The sequence below is a fragment of the Equus przewalskii genome, chromosome 14, assembly GCF_037783145.1.
Source record: "Equus przewalskii isolate Varuska chromosome 14, EquPr2, whole genome shotgun sequence".
NCBI classification, from domain to species: Eukaryota; Metazoa; Chordata; class Mammalia; order Perissodactyla; family Equidae; genus Equus; species Equus przewalskii.
The window spans coordinates 34,382,356-34,404,188 of NC_091844.1; the positions used below are offsets into that span (position 1 = coordinate 34,382,356).

General features: G+C 37.2%; 1 long non-coding RNA gene across 2 annotated transcripts in view; it reads right to left on the reverse strand.

Annotated features, from left to right (window-relative positions):
* Positions 1 to 15,524: 15,524 nt before the first annotated feature.
* The window catches only part of LOC139075744 (uncharacterized), a 116,131-nt gene continuing 109,822 nt past the window's right edge, over positions 15,525 to 21,833 (reverse strand). For both annotated transcript variants that reach the window (XR_011526495.1, XR_011526498.1), the window contains exon 3: positions 15,525 to 15,651. This is a non-coding gene — a long non-coding RNA (uncharacterized lncRNA). The remainder of the gene's footprint in view (positions 15,652 to 21,833) is intronic.

The following is a 21,833-nucleotide window of genomic DNA, read 5'->3' on the forward strand; positions in this document are numbered from 1 at the left end:
TGTGTTCACCCTCAGTCTCAGGTGCATTTGGCCAACTCTTATTCCTCTTTCAAAAGTCAAGTCAATATCAACTCTTCTGCGAAGGTTTCCCTGACTTACCCAAGGAGTGTGGCTTCTTCTTTTTGTGTATTGCACCTCAATTGCAGGCTTGTATGATTTACCCCATTGTAGAATGTGTTCATTTTCTTGACTACATCTCTGCTGAACTATTTGCTCCTCAGAGGCATAAGCTATATTTCTTTCACCCACACATCCCAAACACTTAGCCCAGTGGCACAAACCCTGTACATGCTAAATAAAATTTTTTGAAAATAAATGTAGTAGTTCCTAGAAAATATAACAGTGAGGGGAAATTCTGAGAGCATGCCTTCAAGTTTAATTAATGTTTTCTTTCTAAAAATTTCCCTTAGTTGTAGAGGAAGAAAATTAGAAACATAAGGAAAAATAGAGAGAGAGAGGAAAAGGGAGAGGGAGAGAGGTCATTGTATACAAAATACGGGGATATAAATTAACTTTATACATATAACATATGAAGATGGAAAAAAGGGGAGCTGCCACACACCTTTGCATACTCATTAGTATGCAATGCAATAAACAATGGATTCCAACTTCAAACTTAAAACAGTAATGAGTCAAAGCAATAAGGTGAAAAATGATGGGATCAGCAACAGCAGTGTCTATTAGCATGTGCATCTGCCGTGGGACAAAGCAACCCAGGGAGATGCTTGGGAGAAAATTCCAGTGCTGAGGTCAAGAGCAAAGAAGTTATTTTGAAATGGGTGAGAGAGGAAATAGAGATGCAGGATGCCTTGAACATTTTCTGCAAGGTCAGAATGGAAAACTGAGCTGTTCCAGAACGCCCCCCCCCCCTTTTTGATGACGAAGATTGGCCCTGAGCTAATGTCTGTGCCAGTCCTCCTCTATTTTGTATGTGGAATGCCATCTTGGCATGGCTTGATGAGCCATGTGTAAGTCTTTGCCCGGGATCTGAACTTGGGAACCCTGGGCCGCCAAAGCAGAGCCCATGAACTTAACCACTATGCCACAGGGCTGGACCTGCAGAACGCTTTCTTAATGACAAATGAACTCCAGGTAATATCTGTAAGGGTAAGTTCATCAGCATCTTGTGAAGTTTTCTAATGGCTTTGACTCACTGTTTGACTACTATTCTTGGTTTTGTTGATAGCTTGTGATCCAGGATAGTTAAGAAAATAGTTAGAATTATCCCTGGAGAGATAAAGCACTGTTAGCACGTCCAAAAATCTCTAGACCTGTGAGCAAACAGGTCCGTTTCATTCCTACCCAGATGCCATAACAATCAATGGACAGACCAAGCCTGCTAACCGTGTGAAGCCCTGAAACTGTCATATTCTCTAATTCCAGTGTCACCTGTGCGTGTTGGCTTGACTCTTTTTGGAGAGATTTACTGTTTCTGCTTTTGTTTTTTTTCAAGCTAAAGCAGCCAACAGCCACAGAAAAATCATTCCTGGTTGCTCCTAAAGAAGAAGATAAAAACATTGTACATGATTCTTGTATGTTAAGCTTTTACATATCAATCAGGCTCATTATGGCTTTTAAATAGATAATTCAACAAATAATCTGATGTCAAAAGAATCAGTGTCATTAATAAAACGTAGATTGTGGCTCTAACAAGCATTGTGACATTATTTAAAGTCAAACCTTATTCGCTATTTGTTGCCGGTAAAATTTGGCTTTAAATAACATGGTGAAAATATTTGTAAAACATTCTATTTTCCAATACTCCCACACTCAAATTAAATCAAACTCACCTTTCAGCAAAAAAAGTGAACTCATTAAATAACGGGGGAAGCCTCCTCAATAACATAAACATTTTGCAATTCAGATTGTGTTGATGTAAGCTCTCTCTGAATTCTGGCAATAAAATGTTTAGCAAATAGCCAGGAATAGCAAAGCTAACGTTTATTAAGGACTTACTGTGTGGTAAGCATAGTGGTTTTCTTATGTTCTCCAGATGCACAAGAGGGCGAGAGTGAAGATGGACAAAGGCAGCAGCAGATCCCAAGTCCAAGAATTATGAGAAAATAAAGCACATTCATTTGAGAAGTGAATCTGATTTACTTTTAAATAACTTGGAAACGTGATTTCCCCATAAATGGCATTTCTTTGGCTGCTACTTCCATATAAGAGTCAGGCTAGGGCCTATGGCTAATTTTTAGAGCATCATTCCTCTCTCCAGCTGTTTACTAGTCACTACTGATGCATTTTGTCTGTCCTGAGCAGAGAGTTTCAAAATCTACTGACATAGGTTAATTTCTTGCGATTCTTTCCTTTTCCTGGGTGGCTGCTATGAAGGCAATTCCTGTTCTGATCTCAGCCTCACCTCCTTGCTCCTCACTGCCGCTGCTTTGATCCCAAAGCCCTTTCCCACTGCTGCTTTGCAACAACCACAACGTCAACAATAACACAACAAATTGGCTCAGAATGCATTATTCAGTTCCAGGCAATTTTCAAATAACAAAACATAAACAAATATGTAATGAACTGAGTCTCTTCTTTGTGGTGATTAAACTTAGCTGTCAGGGATTTCCTACATGTTAACCATAGTGCCAGAAAATAAAGTACAGGAGTGGAACATAAATATCAAAAAATTACTTAATGAATACTGTGAAGAAGCTGAGACATCAGCTGAATCAGGAGAAAGCATTGCTGATTGCAAATCATTAGACTGCTACTCAGCTGAGCAAATTATTATATAAACCATAACTCACCGTGGGGAGTACCTGCAGCGCCTGACTCCTGCATGTACACTCCGAAGGTGCTGAGGTTTCAGAGGTGATACATCACCGGATGAATGTCCACCTATGGTTAAGCAATGCATGTACACGTGTGTGTGGGTGTACATATATACGTGGGTATGGATGTTTGAGTGTGTACCTACAAATGTTATACGTATCCCTTTATTAAAAGAACCATTGCTTGGCTCATTTAAAGCAAAGTTGAGTGTTATTACTCGAACAACATTTTTAAATTATTAATAGCAGAATTTTGCTTTCATGGTTGATATTTGAGTTTAGAAATAAGATCACAGAGCCTTGTGTATACACTTAAGAAGTCCAGCACTCACTCAGTGAGAAAATTGCTAACCTAAATAAATCAGTGTGAGAGGGAAAAGGCTCTTTTATCTTAAATTTGAAAGATCTGATTCTACTGGAGGTTCATGCCATGTTATGATTCCTCTATCAGGGATGCAACTCTTTACAGGGAAGAGGGCGTGTGTTCCCTGCTACAACCCAGCAGTGAGGACAAGGGAAAGAACCCCAGGAACCCAGCGACACACAGCTCACAAGTAAGCACAACGTGAGGCATAGAGCCCGTGTTGCCCCTGGACCTCAGCTGAACCAGATGAGCCATAATCTTTGGACTCATTTAATCCTCCAGGCATATATGACAGTGATGTTAGGACCAGAGAGAGGTGTGTGTTATATCAGAGAGGAGTTATCAGTGGACCAAATACATCCTTGCACACACAATGGTGGCATTTAATTAAAATAAAACAGGCAATTCTACATTCCTCCTTGGAAGGTGAGTTCTATGAAGCCAACTGCCATGTACATTGGGTCCTGTTGGGGAGATGGAAGACATATGCTACCCATACCTTTTGGAATTGGACATGTCTGGTTGGGTTTAAATAGGGGCTTGGAAAAGGCCAAGTAGGAATGTTTGTACATGACAAACGGAGTCCCTCTCTTCATATGCTTTTTGCCAAAGAAAGGAAATTAGAGCGGATGCTTTGATGTTGGTCACATACAGGACATGTGCCTGGGAGAAAACCATGGCTGACAGATGCTGGCAGATCTATTTATTCACAAGAACCTACATTTATTTAGTGCTCAGTATATGCCAGGCACTGTGTTTGATGCTTTATAAGGAACATTTCATTTAATTTATATAACAACACTATGAAGTAGGTACTATTACTATTTCCACTTTTTAGGAATGGAAACTATTGTAGAAAATTGGTAGAGCTGAGGTTCTCACATAAGCACTTTGATAACATAGCCTACTTACATAAGCAATAAACTGCCCTCCCTCCTGGATTAGTGTGTGGCTGTGATCCTTTGGAGGGTAGATGACTTGATCCTTTTGTTAGCATAAGGCATGATCTTTCAGGCTTTCCCTACTCTCTACTTTATGCCTACAGTCACAGAGTTATCCTCTCCTACACATGCCATCCTCCCCCCACCCCATTTAGTTAATTTTATTGGTGTTTATAATGATTTCATAGCGCTGGCTGCACGAGTGTGGAATACGTGAGCACTCAGTTGTCACTGGCCGAGGGACTTAGCAGATGGAGGCAAGATGATGAAATGCTCTGGGAAGATCATTCAGAAGAAAAACTGCAGAATAGTGTAAAAAGGAAGATTTGCTGCCTGTGAAACAGGAGACAAGAAGATGGACCAAGAACCATGGCTATATTCTTAAATAAGCAGAACAGATAAGCAGCATGTTCCCATTATAGTTTCAAACGGTGTAGCTCTGTCTGGTAAACCATGAGACACATGTTGGTAATAATAATAATAATAATAATAATATAATAATAGTCATCTATTATTGAAGGCCAATAAGTATTAGTTCTCCTCTTCCCTTGAGATAGGATAATATACTCTTCCAAACCAATTTGAATCAATTGCATATACAGTTACACCTCCACAGAGAGACAGAAATATAGTATATTCAAAGTCACTGCATATATCAATGTAACGTATATCATATTTAGACAGAAAGAAAGACTTGTTAAAGCAACATTCTTCAAGAGGTGCCTGGGGACATTACAGTGCTGCACCTCCTTGTCCCAGAGCTCTTGTGGGATCAAGTTCCACTAGCTCACGGCGGTTACTGGCTGATAACGCACCCTCGATTGGCTTCCTTCCCTTTCTCACTTCCCCACTCCTCTACTGGTGTTGCTTGTGATGATTTCCAAAATAAACTACTTACATTCAAATTCTTGTCCTAGGGTCTGCTTCTGGGGACACTAACCCCTCACAGCATCAAAAATACATGGTTGAAATATGTCTGTATACAAAGGGATAAAGAAGCCACGGAAGTTGAAGAGATCTCTTATAGAGAGAGTATGAAGTAAGAAGAGACGAGAGAAAAGAATCTTCCTTGAGGAACACCAACACTTAAGGGTCAGGATGAAGATACTTCAGTGGAAGTGTCAGAGGGAGCTGCAGAGAGACAGGTGAAAAAGCCAGAGGGGTTACAGGGGGAGTTATTTTTTTAAAGATTGAGACTTTTGAACTTGTTAATTGTTGATGGAAAGAATGCAGTAGAAAAGAAGAATTTGAAAATGCAGGTAAGTGAAAGGAGGAATAGTCAGTGGTGTAAGATTCCCGAGAGAATGATGTGAACTTGGATCCAGATCCCAAGTGGTGGGATTAACTTTGCAAAGGAGTTGGTAGGTTTGGTCATGGAAAATAGAGGAAGTTTCTATCTAATATTTTGGGTAATTGGGTATTTGGGAACAACAAGATAATAAATTGACTTTCCCTTCTAGTTTTATCTGAACATTTGACAAAATAAAGAGCATTGGCTTGACTGAAACGCAGAACAAAATGAATTTCATTTTTTTCCTACGAAACTACTCTGTCATTCTAAAGAGCAAATTGTATAGACATGGAATTTGAGGAGATTTGTTTTATTTAATATTAGGTTAAACTCCCTTTCTCTATTCATCAAATTTAATTGGAACGGGGTCCCTAATAAAGGACCTCCAAATGGGGAAATAGTCTGGTGATTCTCATAGATTTCATGTCCTATGTGGTTATAGATAATTTCCACATGGATCTTATTGAATTATATTAATTTTAAAAATTCACTAGAAGCCTAAAATATTTTGATTGGGACTCTTTTTTGACCAGATAAAAATGACATCTGGTCTTTATGACCATGATGCATACTCTTGCAATCATAATAGAATTTTAGATCTCTGTCACTGTTAGAACTAAAATTACACTGAATATACAATGATTATTTACTTCTTAGTTCCAAATTTTTGTACATATCCAAATCTTTCTGTTAGTCTCATATTCCTTTTTTTATGGAGACAACCTATGTTGAGAAAAATAATTGTAGGGCTACTTAAACTCTGGTCCATTAACCATGGACCATAAGCATCCACATCATGGTGCTAGAGGTTAATATGGTTAATATGATCTTGGATGAGGGATTAGATTAAAAATTAAATTTTGAATGCAATATAAAACACTAAAAATTTTTAGAAGCATTAAAAACTATAAGTTCTCACTTATGAGTTAGAAAAATCCAATCTTTACTTTGATCTTAGGGCCTGCTAGGCTGTAACAAAATGTATGCCAGAAGAAGAAAATGTGACCCTGCTCTCCATGTATAAAATACTTATGATTAACTCTAAATATTCTCTCCATCGTAAAAGGATGGGGCTCAGTTATTCTAGTACAACCACTGTGCTATTTATAAAGATTGAAAACTTACATTCAAATATATATAAGGAAACTATTTGGAATCCCACATAGAAATCTATTTCTTTCCTATTTTATAAGCAGAGTTTAGTAAAATCAAATAACAGAACATTGAAATAGTTGAATTATAGAAACAATTGGATTTTGGAAAGGTGTTTTCCTCTCGTGTCTCGTGTGTGTGTGTGAGTCTGACTATCTCCTTAGCATGGTAGCGTTCTACCAAATGGGATTGGACACTTCCTTTGCTAACTACCCACTTCTCCCCACCTGCACCCAGGAAGATTATGAAAGCAAAAGGGAGGAGGTGAGTGGGGAGGAAACAGGAATTATTTAAAATGTATAAAAGTGCTGGAATAAAATGAAGATTCAAAACTCTTCTGGTTAAATTTAATATTTTGTTCAAACTCATTCACTGAGGAAATCTGTCTTCAAATGGGTCGTACTGCAGAATATGATGACTCCAGTCACCTATCCTAGACTCTACATTTGCTATAAAGACTATTGTGACGTGATGATAGATGAGGAAATTTACTTCTATAGTCTGTGGAGGAGTCAAGTGCCAATAATTTAAGACTTTCCATGATACAGTACTAACTTTATATTCTAAGCAATCACAACCTATATTTACCCACCTGCTGTTTTTATGGCTTAGAAATCACATTATTTGTTGGTGATAGTAATTTACTATGTGATGGAAGAAGATTTTCCAATTACAGACTTGCATTGAGTTAGGGAGGGAACTAAAATACTTTGCCCCACTCCTCTTGATAAATAAAAATAGTCCATTCAATAGACTAAGGGTTCCCAGGGAAGTAGGACTCTTGGTCATTTTTAGAGTTTTCATTTGTGAACAAAATCTGTGGGAACATATGCAAATTTTAGATGAGAGAAGCCTGGAAAACAATTTTTAATAATTAGAGAAGGGTGCTGCCTATAGTAGTTAGAAGGATTTCATCATGTGTAATATCTTCCTACTGGCTTTTTCAAAATATTGTCTACTAAAAAACATTAAAATTATATTTTTCTTACTTTAGGCTTTTGACAACTACCTTTATTATTTTTATCGTATCTGTGTTACATTTGTGCTATTATTTGCCTAATATGTTTTCAAATAAACTGACTTTATAATTATTTAGTGTAGAAGTCAATACTACTAGTGATATAAATCCCACACTTTGGAAAACACTGCATTAAAACAGTAATTTGCAGCTAAATTCATTGGCAATATTCTATCCACATTTTACCACAATTTGATGAGATCTAAAAATGTTATTGTTTCCTTTTTCTCAATATCTTAGTGTTGGTTGGTTTCAACTCAATAATAGTTTAAGTTGAGTTTGAATCATTCTACCACCAATAATATGGATCCATCCATATTTAAGCTATATGTTGCTAATAAATTTCTCTCCATCCTCCCATAATTTAAATAGTCTTTTGCATTTTGCTCAACTCTGTGCCCAATTGCCAGATATAATTAAATGCCTGTGAACATGGATTTCTCTATTTCAATGACATTACTTCCACAAAAAGAATAGATGGCCCATTTCACAGCTTTTAAAAATATCCCTATATTTGGATTTGAGTGTTCACTGTAAAATTATCTTAACTCATATATTTTTGAAAATTTTAATAATAAAACATTGGGGGGAAAAGCAACTTATACTCCATGACAGCCAAAGCCATACATCTTTGAATTTGTTCTCAAGTTAGTGGTTAAAAACAAGCAAACATGCTATGGCTAAATGAAAATATTACCAAACTTTCTACATATAAGTTGTGGGCTCTTAGAGTCTTGGTCTAAGTAACTCATAGAACCCTAAGGAAGGTTATAAATTTCTTGAGGTACTGATAGATATTGATAAGTGAACATACTTGGTTCATTTCCTCTACCAATAGTTACAAGTAAGTAATTTCAACTATTAGAAGTTTTTAAAAAAAATTTGTTATCTACATTTACATTATAATGAAAAGTTCCTGAATCTTAGTACCGGAGAGGTAGCAAAGGTAATATTCAGATAGAAGGAGGATGTGAACTTGAAGTGTTGTGTGTTAGCAGTCCATCCCTTTCTGCTCATTCTGTCTCAATTTACTTGATATACCCTCTCAAGAAAATATTTTACCCTGTTGATTACTTTGTGAATTTTTATCTTAATTGCCAGTGGTAAAGGTTCACCTAAACTCTTACATACATCTGTATAGATGGGGACGTTTAAAAATCCTGTAGTGATTTTCTGACACATTTGCAGTGTGATATGGAGTCCTCTAATATACAGCAAGCATTTGCTAGACACAGAATAATACATATGACAGCTCTGAGGTGGGAACAGTCCTCATTATCTTTCAAAAAATAATAGTGAGTCATTAAATAAAAATTAATGATTTTAATGAAGAATCATTGGAACTTGCTGTTATTAAGGAAAGACAGATGCATTGATTGATACACATGGTAACGTGCCCTGAAATATGACTACCTTGAGTCTTTACTCTTCTCGATTGACATGCAAGTCATAATAAAGCTTTTACTGTTACTTAATATCAGCAATGGCATTAGCAATATAATTTGAGTTGCTTGGTGGAGGAACCAAAACAAAGATTGTTGAATATTGTTGTTTGATTTCAAGTTTTAAGAACTTAACTTCATTCAACTTGGTTACATCAACATTCCTCGAGGGAGAAAAGGAGCTGAGCAGAGAAAAAAACCAGAATATGTGAAGTATGCTCACATGCATTATTATTCTCACAATAGGTTTTCAAAAATTGAATTCTCAGTTAATTATTTGGAATAGGACAAGCACAAAACATTCCATGACAAATATTTTAAATCTGGTACTGAAATAGCCTGTTCAGACAGGCAGGCATACAGCAGCTTTTCAAATTCATTTCAAATTTTCTCCATTGCAATAATTAATTACAACTGCTATGGTGTTTTTAAAAAAACTACGGTGCCTGTTCTTTCTAATACCCTCTACCTTAAATCCATGTCGTCTAGTGCATAGATGGGAAGATTGCAGATGTTTTCTAGGATAGCACAACCTTCCTCACCCCTGAAATCTCTGATCATTGACCCCTGGTGTAAAACAGTCCATCGTCCACGTGGCACATGGATTGTGCCTTATTTTAGGCTTTAAAGTTTCATGGAACTAGCTTGACTCACAAGAGTACTGGAATATTTGAACTTCAGCTGACATCCTTGAGGATAGATGATTTCAAGGAAGAATGGCCATGGATAGTCCAGAACACACTGGATTTGTCTGGGTCTAAGGCATCTGCCTCCAGAAGTTTTTTTTTTAATTGAGGAAGTCAAGGCCATACAATCTATGGGTCACCTACCTGAACAAATAGTCTAGTTTGACATGCACATTAAGTCAAAGGGATTTTGAAGCAAACAGAAAGCAATATGGCTTACCATGTGCACTGATAAATGCTGTTGATAACCTCAAAGTTCTTACACCTATTTGAGGATGACATTTTAAAGCATTCCAGTATTTTTTAAAGCTTTTCAGAATGACAGCAAAGTTGTTGTTTTAAAAATTTATAAAAATGTAGAGTGAAAATGGGAAGTTTGAAAGACTAAGAATAGTTACCATAGAATTTTAGAGTCAAGGAACTGAAGGAGTATAACAGAAATAGTAATAATGCCTGGCACTTCATCTCTTTGTCTAATCAACAAACATTTAGTCAGCTTGTACTGTGTGCCAGATGTTGATGATAAAAAGATAGAGAAGGCACATTCCATGCCTGAAGGAGCACAGGGACAAGAGAGAGAGATACACAAGTAAGGACACAATAGAAGAGAGATATTGACGGGAGCCTTGGGAGCATAGAGGAGAGTCCAAATCTGTTTGAGGACTAGAAGGCACTTCTTCCTCTGAAGTCTACTTATTTCCTTCTCGTGGTCTCCTCTAAGTGGCACTTGTGTTCTGCTTAATCCTTTTGACTTTAAGTGGCAGATGATGGCATTGGATTGGAGTCTGCTGTTCATATTAAAGGAAGACAAAAATTTATCTCGAGAGAATTCACATTAAACATATGTATTCAACAATTCTTAGTAGAAAATTCCCAGTTGAGAATGTGTCAAGGTGAAAAGTACGTGTGCTCTCTCTATTTAACTAGATGATTGTTTGGAGTCAGACTAGCTGTCCTCAAGCCTGCTTGCACGTTACATTCACCTGCAGAACTTTAAAAAAATACCCTGTTTGGTTCCCACCCCAGAGAGTCTGATTCAAGTGATTTGAGATGCATGGAGGGAATCAGTATTTTTAAATAGTTCTCTAGTTCATTTTGTCCTGCCAATTGTCGAGAGTCTTTGGTTTAGATTAGTGACCGTTTCAACCTATTCTCAGCTGATTTGGGTAAATCCTTACACTTTCAAGTACCACCTTAGCAGGACTAATTGCTTATTTACTAAAAACACAAGATACGCAACAGCCTGAATTCACCACCACAGCTTTTGCTGAAGCCTCAGAAGACTTGCTATTCTCCTTACATTATTCTCTTTTCCTTGAAAGCCGGTTATAACTCTTCTAGTATAATAGCCTGCTTCTCCTATTCTGCGCAGGTTTCCTCATCCAGTTTTTAACATGCCTTTTCACTGTGAACTGCTTCAATTTTCTCCTTACTTTTTGAAAATAATATTATTTAATTGTAAAATATAAAATATACGTTTTTATAGAAAATTTGCCAGACAAAATTAAAAGCAAAGGTTACTGCAAGAACAGGCAGTACTGGGGCCAGCCCAGTGGCGAAGTGGTTAAGTTCGCAGGTTCCACTTCAGCAGCCCGGGGTTTGGCAGCTTGGATCCCAGGTGTGGACATGGCACTCTTTGGCAAGCCATGCTTTGGTAGGCATCCCGCATATAAAGTAGAGGAAGATGAGCACGGATGTTAGCTCAGGGCCAGTCTTCCTCAGCAAAAAGAGGAGGATTGGCAGCAGATGTTAGCTCAGGGCTAATCTCCTAAAAGAACAGGCAGTACTACTCTGTGGCACATATTTTCAATCTTTTCTTGTGTGTTAATAGACAGATTAATATTTTATTTACAAGCCTAGAGAAACCTACAGTATCAAAATATCTTTTATAATCAAGATTTCAACTGAAAAGTTTTATCTTGAAGAATTCCAATACTTATAAGTAATCTTGTAGCTCATAATTTTTAATGGCTGCTTGGCATTCCATTGAATATGTAATTTTTTAAACAGTCTCCTATTGGGGGCATTTAGGTTGGTGGTTTTTTTCTTTTTTGCTTCAAAGAGTCTGTAGGCAGATTTTGTTCCTTGATGCCAGATTAGAATCTTTGGGGAATTTTGTTGTTGAGGAAGATTGGCCCTGAGCTAACATCTGTGCCCATCTTCCTCTATTTTGTTTATGGGATACCGCCACAGCATGGCTGATGAGAGGTGTAGGTCCATACCTGGAATCCGAACATGTGAACCCGGGCTGCCCAAGCAGAGCACACCGAATTTAACCACTATGCCACTGGGCCGCCCAAATCTTTGGGGACTTTAAACCATTCATCATGATTTTAGTATTTCTCAAGCGCAATTTTCTTCCATACCATTTTATGCTTTCTCCTTCTTTCTTTTAAAAAAGCTGCCTTCTCTGCTTTGCTTTTTCTTGTCACTCATCCTTTGGCCATCAGTATGAGAGTCATTTGGACTGGGAATAAACACCAGGGCAAGCTCCTCTCTTACTAGTGGATCTCTCTTTTGCCTCCAGCACTCCTTATTCCAGGAAATATTGGAAGTTTCTGCTTGAATCTCTTCCTCTCTTTTCCTAGGCTCTTTCACATATGGGTCAGAACTGATATGCTTCAGTGTGGTCTGCATCTTGCAGAAATTCTTAGAAGTTTTTGCTACTTGTATACCAATATCCCTAGTTCAGACTGCTGATGTGGATTTGTCTTTATATGTCTATCATGTCAGCCCTGAGAAGCAGTCCTGCATCAAGATTCCAGATTCAGACACAAATGAACACTAGTCAAGCTTCCAGCATTTACTTGCTTTACGCGTTCATGCAATAATTTAACTCTCTAAATCTCAGTTTTCTCATCTATAATAGGAAATAGTAATTATACTTAAGTTATAAGATTATTATAGGGATTAAATGAGGTAGTGCTTGTAATGTGTATAGCACAATGGCTGACATGAAGAAGTGCTCGGCAAATGTTAGCTTGATGATGAGGAGGAGGAAGATAATGATGAAGATGTTGAAGATGAGGATTTCAATGGAAATCTCGGGTTGCCATTGTGCCGAGAACCATTTAGTGAGGAATGAGTAAAAAGGAATCTGATTCTTTTATTGGAAGCACATTGTTTAGAACAAAAACGAACATAGGTTAAATTACAGAGCCAAATAAGTTATTGAAAGCAGGTTTTTTTATTGTTTTAAAATTGAATCGCTCTGTATCTACAAAGTTTTCTTATATCTTAAATACGAGTATGTTTCTAACATTTATAATCCCAAAACTCATGCTGTAACTTAAACTATGTTATGGGCTGAATTGTGTCCCCCCCAGATCCACAGGTCGAAGTCCTACTGCCCCATACCTCAGAATGCAACTGTATTTGGAGACAGAACCTTTAAAGAGGTAATTAAGGTTAAATGAGGTCATTAGGGTAGGCCCTAATCCAATATGACAGGTATCCTTATAAAAACAGAAGATTAGGAACAGACACATAGAGAGAAAAGACCATGTGAAGACACCATTCACAAGAAGAAGATAGCCATTCACAAGCTAAGGAAAGAGAGCTTAGGAGAAACCAACCCTACTAACACCTTGATCTTGGATTCCCGGACTCCAGAACCATGAAAAAATAAATTTCTGTGGTTTAAGCCACCTAATCTGTGGCACTTTGTTATGGCAGCCCTAGCAAACTAATACAGATCACGTTCAATTTCTGCCCTCTGTAGAGTTTAAAAATTTGTTGGTTAGCCTGGCTTTTTAAAACATATCATCATCATCATGATGCTGCTGTTCAGCAAAACAGCCTTAGTTCTTATAAATGTTTCTCATAAATTCTATTTTTCAAGTATTTTGGCAAAACCTACAAAGCTGAAAAGATAAAGAGTTGCTTCAATCTAGATATTTGTTTTCTTAAAAAAATCCATTTCTTGTTTAAGTCTTTGCTTTCTACTCGGGCCTTACCATACTTCTTCCAGGACATTCATGTGGTAAACATTTTATTCCAATCTTTTCATTGTCGGCTTACCTTTTCTTGTTAGACTACAGAAGAGTCTCATAAAGTGCCTAAAAATATATATGAATGGACTCCTTTTTCTTTATAGTCTTTTCCAGAAGCGCATTTTCTCCCTTAAATCTATAGAGACAATACCCCGAGAGCTCAGTAAAAGTTACTTGTTGGAGTGAATGTTCAGCAGAGAATCAACGAGCAGCCGAAGGTGCAGTAGCACAAGGCCAAACTAGAATTATGTCTGATTTTCAGAGTTTTACAATCCACAAAGTTGAACTTTTCTATTTTGCTTGAATTTAACTCATTTAGGGGCCTCTGAAAAATAAACTAGCTTCATTTGCTTATTTGCCCCTATTCTCACCCAACAACGAAAAGAAGTCACGAAAGCATTCTCTCTTTTTTCTGATTAAAAGCAAGTTCTTTTACGATATATATATATATATATATATATTTTTTAAGTAACATACCACAGTGGCTATCCAGAATTCAGAACATGGAATGTGTCCATTCGTGACTTTTGTTCGTTGAGGGATTTGCCAAATATGAGAGGCTATTGTCATGAACAGAAAAAATCATGGCCATTATCAGGTAACTTCTCTCTTCGTCTGAATAACTGTTGATGAAGACTCTGAAAATGGGCAAGGGGGCATTCCGGGCACTTTTGCACTTAGCAGTTTTCTCCTTAGAATCAATAAATAGATAAACTTCAAATTAACCTAAATATTTCATATTTTAAGGTGTTTTCCAAGAAATGTGTTTTAGAAGCATAGAAAAATTGGTAACTAGCTGCTATTTTAAGAGGCAATTTAGTCCATTTTCCAAGGTTTTAGGAAATATAACCAAGCCATCTTGGATGAATTCTTATCTATAAGTTTTCAAAGAGCTTCATAGACAGATGATTCTCTGACTGCCCATAAATAAAATTTCAAGTTGATGTTTTAGTTATGGGAGGGATTGGGAGACATTATATTGCTAAAGTCTTAAAAAGTGTTAGAGGAAGAAATACACTTAGGGGCAATCAGCCTATAATTTTTCTATTCAGGAGATCTCATTCCCTGAGTATGGTATATGATATTTTATTTTCTTCCTCCTGTCTCCCAATCCCAAGATAATTATTCTTAATTTGTTTTATGGCATGACAACATTTCTGAGTAAAAGTTAATATCCCAATTTTAACTACAGTTTCTTATCAATACCATGCATCCTTCCCCAACAATTTTATTCTTACCACTGTAGCCTCTGCAGTTGGTATGTGCTTTTACCTTATCACATTTAACATATTGGTCAACTTCTTTATCATATTTGAAGGTTGCCAGGTTCTGAGGTGCTATCATGGCCAAGTTCACTGAAGTCCTTTCCTATAGTGTAAATTAAGTCCCTGAATTCAGTTATAGTCATTTCCTGGCAAAGAGAGGCAATCAAACTGTGTGGGTCCAAAGCTGGTAATGACTTCACAATTACAGAGCAACCACAGACCATGGTGTTCCATATAAATGATCACAGCAGACCAACATGGCCTTTCCTATGACAGCCTGTACTTTAATGATGTATGACAAAATTTGGAGCTAACCATGTCATTTTAGCTCATGCCTCGACTTGGGACTCTGTTGAATTTACCATCTAGGCTCCTCTTCAACAGAGCATTGTGGAGTATTTTAATTCTAACCACATATTGATTCATCTAATTTCATACTTGAATAGTAAAAATTTATCAAATTGATAGAGTTCTACATGTTTAGTTTATGTAATCTACTTGTTTTATAGTTGGATTGTTTTCCTCTTTCTGAGTGGGGATCCCACTAAAATCTCAGTTAATATGTTAGGACACTGACACAGGACACTCTGTGCACAATAGCTTTGGATAGTTTCGATTTAATCCAGAGGAAGATGAGAGTGGGTGTCCATTTCTTTCAACTCCTCAGCTCTTTGACTATCCATCTTCGTCCATGTGTGGTGACTCAGGATACAGCATTAATGATAGCTGTCAAAATAATAGGCTGTGGGTTAGAGGTCAAGAAAAATATGTAAAAGACTTCAGGGTGAACTGATGATAAAGTAACTCATTTAGTCATTTAAATTCTAGACTAGCATGGCCTTGGTGAGATCAAGGGTTAGTGGGAGCAAGAAGAATAAATGGGGACATCTCCAAGTAGTTTACTCTTGTTAAAAGGAAAAAAAGATGATAATAGCATTACCAAACAAGCACGCTAGAGGCAATTTTCTTAATTATAGTGCTGACCCAGCAGTGTACAAAGAGTAGTCTTGCTATTGGCATGAAAGCTTTTACTTTCCAATAATATTAACCCTTCTTGGTACTGTATGTCTTAATTAAGATAATTCCTGGAAGTGCTGGCAATGTCAGCAGTTTCATGTTTCCTTTGGTATCCATAAGCCATTGGTGAAAGAAGTGAGCCAGGATCCTGGCACAGGGTCCAAAGTGAGTTACTCTCTCCAAGGAACTTTTTCAATGAATCTAAAGGAAAAGCTCATAGTATTCTATTTTAGTAGGTGAGTTAATACTACACTAATTCTAGAAAGAGATCATCTTGTTCCCATAAAATCTTCCCAACAGCAAAAACCATGCCACATAATCCATACAAAAGATACATTATTTGATTTTGAATATAAAATTGACATTCGTAGCCTTGCAGCTCAATCGTTGGGTATAAGTAGTTATAATACATTTTTATTTATAGTGTATAAAAGTACTAGAAAAATTGCTTGTAGAAATTATACAATGGAAGAATCATTGAAATCTCATTTTAACAGCTGAAAAACATTGGGTTGACGTAATTTTCAAGTGAGTTCTTATATTTCTTTACCACTACAGTGCTCCAGGAAGGAACCTTTGAAATTCTCCAGAGGATAACCATAGTTAATTTACGGTCACTTGAAGAATTGCTTTTGTAAAGAGATCTGAGGCGTATAATGTCATTCCAAAGCATGTTTTCCTGATTTCTCTAGGTGGCAACGTGAAATGTGGCCTCTTGGAGAGAACTCAAGTTTTGCTCAAATAGTAGGCACGTCAAAAATCAAGCAAAAGAGAAACTTGAATATTATTTGATGAATTTGAGTTCCTGAGTATTCTAGATTGGGTATCTATGCATCAACAACTCTATGGACAATGTCCAAGTCCCTGTCTTACTTGACTCAGGTTGGAAAGTTAGAGGGATGAAATTTCCTCATGGGTTGGTTTAGAGAGACTGGACACTGTTTCATAAATTTTTACTATAGTTTCTTTGGATCTTTCTTATCCTATACAGATTATTTGCTATAGTGATACTATTTTTACTGCAAGCATATTTTCAAACATTTGTTTAGTCTATGAGTTATTTTCAAACTTTATATACCAAATACATTAGCAAATCTTTCTTTATTGTCAATGTTATGAGATTATGAGATAAAACAAAAATATATCAATTAATTCTTTTAGTTGTTTTAGATAAGCAAAATGCCTACTGTAAAACAAAGTATTTTCAGGCCAGCCCTGTGGCCGAGTGGTTAAGTTCTCACACTCTGCTTCAGCGGCCAAGGGTTTCACCAGTTGGAATCCTGGGCGCAGACATGGCACCGCTCGTCAGGCCACGTTGAGGCGGCATCCCACATACCACAACTAGAAGGACCCACAACTAAAATATACAACTATGTACTGGACGGATTTGGGGAGAAAAAAAGCACAAAATACAAAATACAAATGTTAAAAAAAAATTTAAAGAAAACAGGTTAAACAAAGTATTTTCAACTTCAGAAAAAATGTTTTCTCTTTAGTAATTGTTTCCGGGGGGTGGTTAGACTTTGTTATTCTCCTATGAGTCTTCCTTTAAGCGTTCCTTCTTTCAAGAGAATTTGCTACTGCCTAACTCTCTAGGCCTTTTTGCCAACGGCATTAGAACCATTGGAGAACTGCATTGTACTTAATTGTATAATGTGCCCAGAAGCCAGCAATAGCTGCAGAGTCTGGTAACTGAAAGATAATGATGAAAACTTTTCCTTTAGCATAAATATTCTCATTTTAAAGAACAAATAAATTGTAACTAATAAAATAATAGTTTCTTTGTAGTTTTTAAGATTATGTTAGTCCATATTCTAGGAAAATCTTGATAGTGTAGACAGTTTACATTACGTCGGTAGGGAAAAAATCAATAGTAGATTTATTCTTTTGAAATCCAAATAAAATGCTCAATATGTTGTTAACCATACTCAGCCACAGCTTCTGAAGATCAATGTGTTAACACTTACTTCTACATTTTTTTTTCATTTCTTTTTGAAATGGGGTGTATTGTAGCATCTTATAGCATTAGAATTCCACAGGTGGAAAAGAATCTACACTTCTCTTAGTAGAGGTGAGAAGGAAGAACTCAAGCAGATGTGATTATCATTAATTACCGTTTTAAAAATAAATACTACAATAATGTATTAAGTACAAAAACAATGCCAGGTTGCTCCAAAGAAGATGATAATCTAAATTAATTTAGGGCCTTCATGGACTATTTGAACAGCAGCAAAAATAAAATCTTGTTTCCATTTCATAAGACGTAGGGCAATTTAAAGCACATGGACAGAGTATTTCACCAGAATGTAATAATCTGAGGGGGATAAAATTTTAGTGGAATGGGATGGAATGTAAGAGAGGGTCAAACATGAGTATCAGAGAGTTGGAAATCACTTAGAAACATTAAAAAATTGTAACTAGTGGGGCGGGCCCCATGGCCTAATGGTCAAGTTCAGTGTGCTACTTTGCTGGCCTGGGTTTGGTTCCTAGGTGTGGATCTACACCATCTGATGATGGCCATGCTGAGGTGGCTACCCACATGCAAAATAGAGGAAGACTGACACAGTTGTTAGCTTATGGCAAATCTTCCTCAGCAAAAAACATAAATAAATAAATAAAAAGCAAAAAGTTCCCTCCAAAAATTGTAGTTAGTCATGAATTACATGTAGTTATTAGTAAAAGTCATCTTTCTCTTCCTCAATTATTTAGTCTTCTATTCATTTATTCAGTAAAAAGTTACAGAAATCCTGCTATATTTCTGACTTTTATATATTTAGGGTAAATTGCTTCATGTTTATAATTAACAGGGCCTCAAATGTTTCTAAAATCTTTATTAAGATGGAAAGGAAGAAATATATTAAGCCTGTGGCAATCAAAACTATACAGAACAGTTAAAAGTTAATCAATTTATTAAATACATGTTCTTGAGCAAGTAATAACCTCTCTGGCTCAAAGTTTCTTCCTTTGTAAAATAAAGTAAGGCAGCTGAACTTTACTGGCCATTTAAGCAGCATTTGTCAACTATAAGATGAGCTGGACTTCCTGGTAGGCTGACACATTTTATGAAATTTGCCAGTTCTCCATTTTTCTGGCCACATTATATCTCAACTCTCTAGTACTCCAGGAAGTGATGGGAATAGCCACAATCTCAATCCTTAGAACAACATCCAGAAATCTTAAGAGAAACTGCACTTTAGTCTTAGTCTTCCTCCTCCAAGATGTAGTTTGCCAAACTGACGGGCTTGACTCATCCTGACTTAGCAAAGGGACTCGAGGCCTCAGGTCAGTTTTCTTTTCCGTCCAGAGAGTGACTGGGAGACATTGTGAGTCTCTAAGTGTGCGAGGGTGAAAGGGGAGAAATAGCTTCTCTTCTGGCTTCGTATTGAGGAAGAACACAGAATTACGACTAGAGGACGCTGGGGACAAGCACACTAAGCTAGATTTTGTTTGAGAAACATCAGACTGATTGAACGAACCTAGGTTTTCCTAATCAAAATATGATTTACTTATGAAATCTTACTGTTTCCAACCAGAACATTGTGTCAAATAGACAAAATTATAGTCTTTCAGGGTCCCAAGCAGACAAAATTCTCTCTAAAGGATTGACTTTTTTGGATGTGAATAAAAAGTAGTGGAAATCTCTGTGATATGCCCATGTTCCTGTAGTTCTCCACTATGATTATCTTTTATTTATCTTTACTTTTAGGTCATTATTTTTCTAGTGGACCTCAGAAAAATTCCTTTACATCTTTTAGCTGGGATTTTCTCCTTCCTCTGTGGAAAACAGAGATATCATTCCAGAGACACCGAGAGGATGAACACAGTACTGTTTTAAAGGATGACATATCAATGGGCACTTATTGAATACAGACCATATTATCAGTGACATGGGAGGATGTGGGACAACAGACATCATCAATAGGCCTCAAGAATGACATAGAGATTAAATAAGCAGCCACATCAAACATCCTTTCTCTTCATACTTCCTATCTGCCCACTTGACATGGAGATAAGAAGAAATTGACCTGATTTCCCCCACTCCCAGCCTAGCTCTTCCCAAACGTGATCTATTGCAGTTAGTGACTCATAGAGCCATAAAACAATAGGACTGGAAGGGACAATAGAAATGACATTTTACAGAAGCTGAGGAAGCGAACTGATTTGATCAGGGTCACAGAGCTAGTTGTTGGCGAAATCATAACTAAAACTCAGGTCTCATTTTCAGTTCAGTCACAGCTACTCATACTCAGTTTCTGTGACATCGGGTAATTTCCAGAGAATTCTGTAACTCCTCATACTCTGTGTTAATTTTTTAGGGATGCTATAACAAAGTACCACAAACTGTGTGGCTTAAATCAGCAGAAATATCTTTGCTCACAGTTTTGGAGGTGAGAAGTCCAAAATCAAGGTGTTAACAGTTCACACTCCCTCCAAAGCCTGCAGGTGGACTCCTCCCTTGCCTCTTCCTAGCTTTTGGTGGGGGGGGAGCAATTCTTGGTGTCCCTTGTCTTATAGTTGCATCATCCCAACTCTGCCTCTACTGTCACATGACCGTCTTTCCTGTGTGTCTGTCTTTACATCATTTTCTCTCTTCTTATATGGACACCAAACATATTAGATTAAGGACCTACCCTACTCCAATATGACCTTATCTTAACTTTAATTATATCTGCAGTGACCTTATTTCCAAATAAGTTCATATTCAGAGGTACTAGGGGTTAGGAATTCAAGATCTTTTTGGGGGATGGGTGAGTGGGTACACAATTCAACTCATACCATACTTCACAACACGTACATTGAGGTCTACAGAGACTGGAGGTAGAACGGAGAGGTCAGTAAAGTGAGTTCTTCTGGGTGTCCCTCAGTTGCTTGCCGTGGTTCCCTTTGACATTCGACTTGTGTTCCCTTAACAAAAAATGGGACGAGCTTTGCAACCAAGAAAATAGGAGGGATGAGCATCTCTGTTCCTCTCTTCTTCTCTTCCCAAAGCAGTTCAGTCTGCATTTGGAGAAACAACGGCCCTCCCTCTCCTGCAGTCCTTACCCGCTGCTTCCTGTCTCTCCATCTCAGAATGTAAGCCTCGCTTGCCTCGCCTGGTTTGCAGTCATTATTCGCTGACCAGGCAGAGAGCATCACACTGGCTAATGGAAACTTTCTCCTCAGCATAAACTGTGCAGTTCCCTAATTTGTTTAGCTAAACTGCATTAGTCATACTGAAAGTTTTATTATCAGAGTCAAATACAGGAAACTGGAGCGGACATGCTGTATTTTAAAAAATTAAAGCATTTTTAAAAATAAGCTTGGCATATTGATTAGCTAATTTTCTAAACAAGAGGCTCATTTCTTTTAATCCTCAGCATTACTGTAAATTCTATTTCCGCCTATAGGTCATACTGTTCAAAATGGGATTTAAAGAACCTCCAACAACACGCTCATATTTCATGTTAGGTTTTGCTTTAAGATCACCTTTGCTAAGATATTCTTGGATGAAAGAGGTATGGCTCTGAGTTTCTACAGGACCTTGCCACTGTGAATTTGGAAGAACGAACTGAGATTCTTTGCCTCAGTTGAAGCTAACACTTCATATTCATATATGTGAGTTTTATATGTTTTCTCAGTGGTCTAAGATAGGCAATTATTCAGTCATTTCTATGGAGGTCACTTCATTTGACCTATTTTTTATTCCTTCCAGCCTTTCATAGGGGTGGGGCCTTAAATCTTTTCTCCTCTGTACTTTTTATTGTCATTGTTATTTGTTTGTTTATAACAGATAGGGAACAAATGGCCTTTGTCAGGGACTCAGTCAATGCTACTGGATAAGTCTCCTTGTTATTGCGTCAGATGTTTTGCCAGTGGACTAGATGCTGTTAGGTGAGTGAGCTTTTTCATCA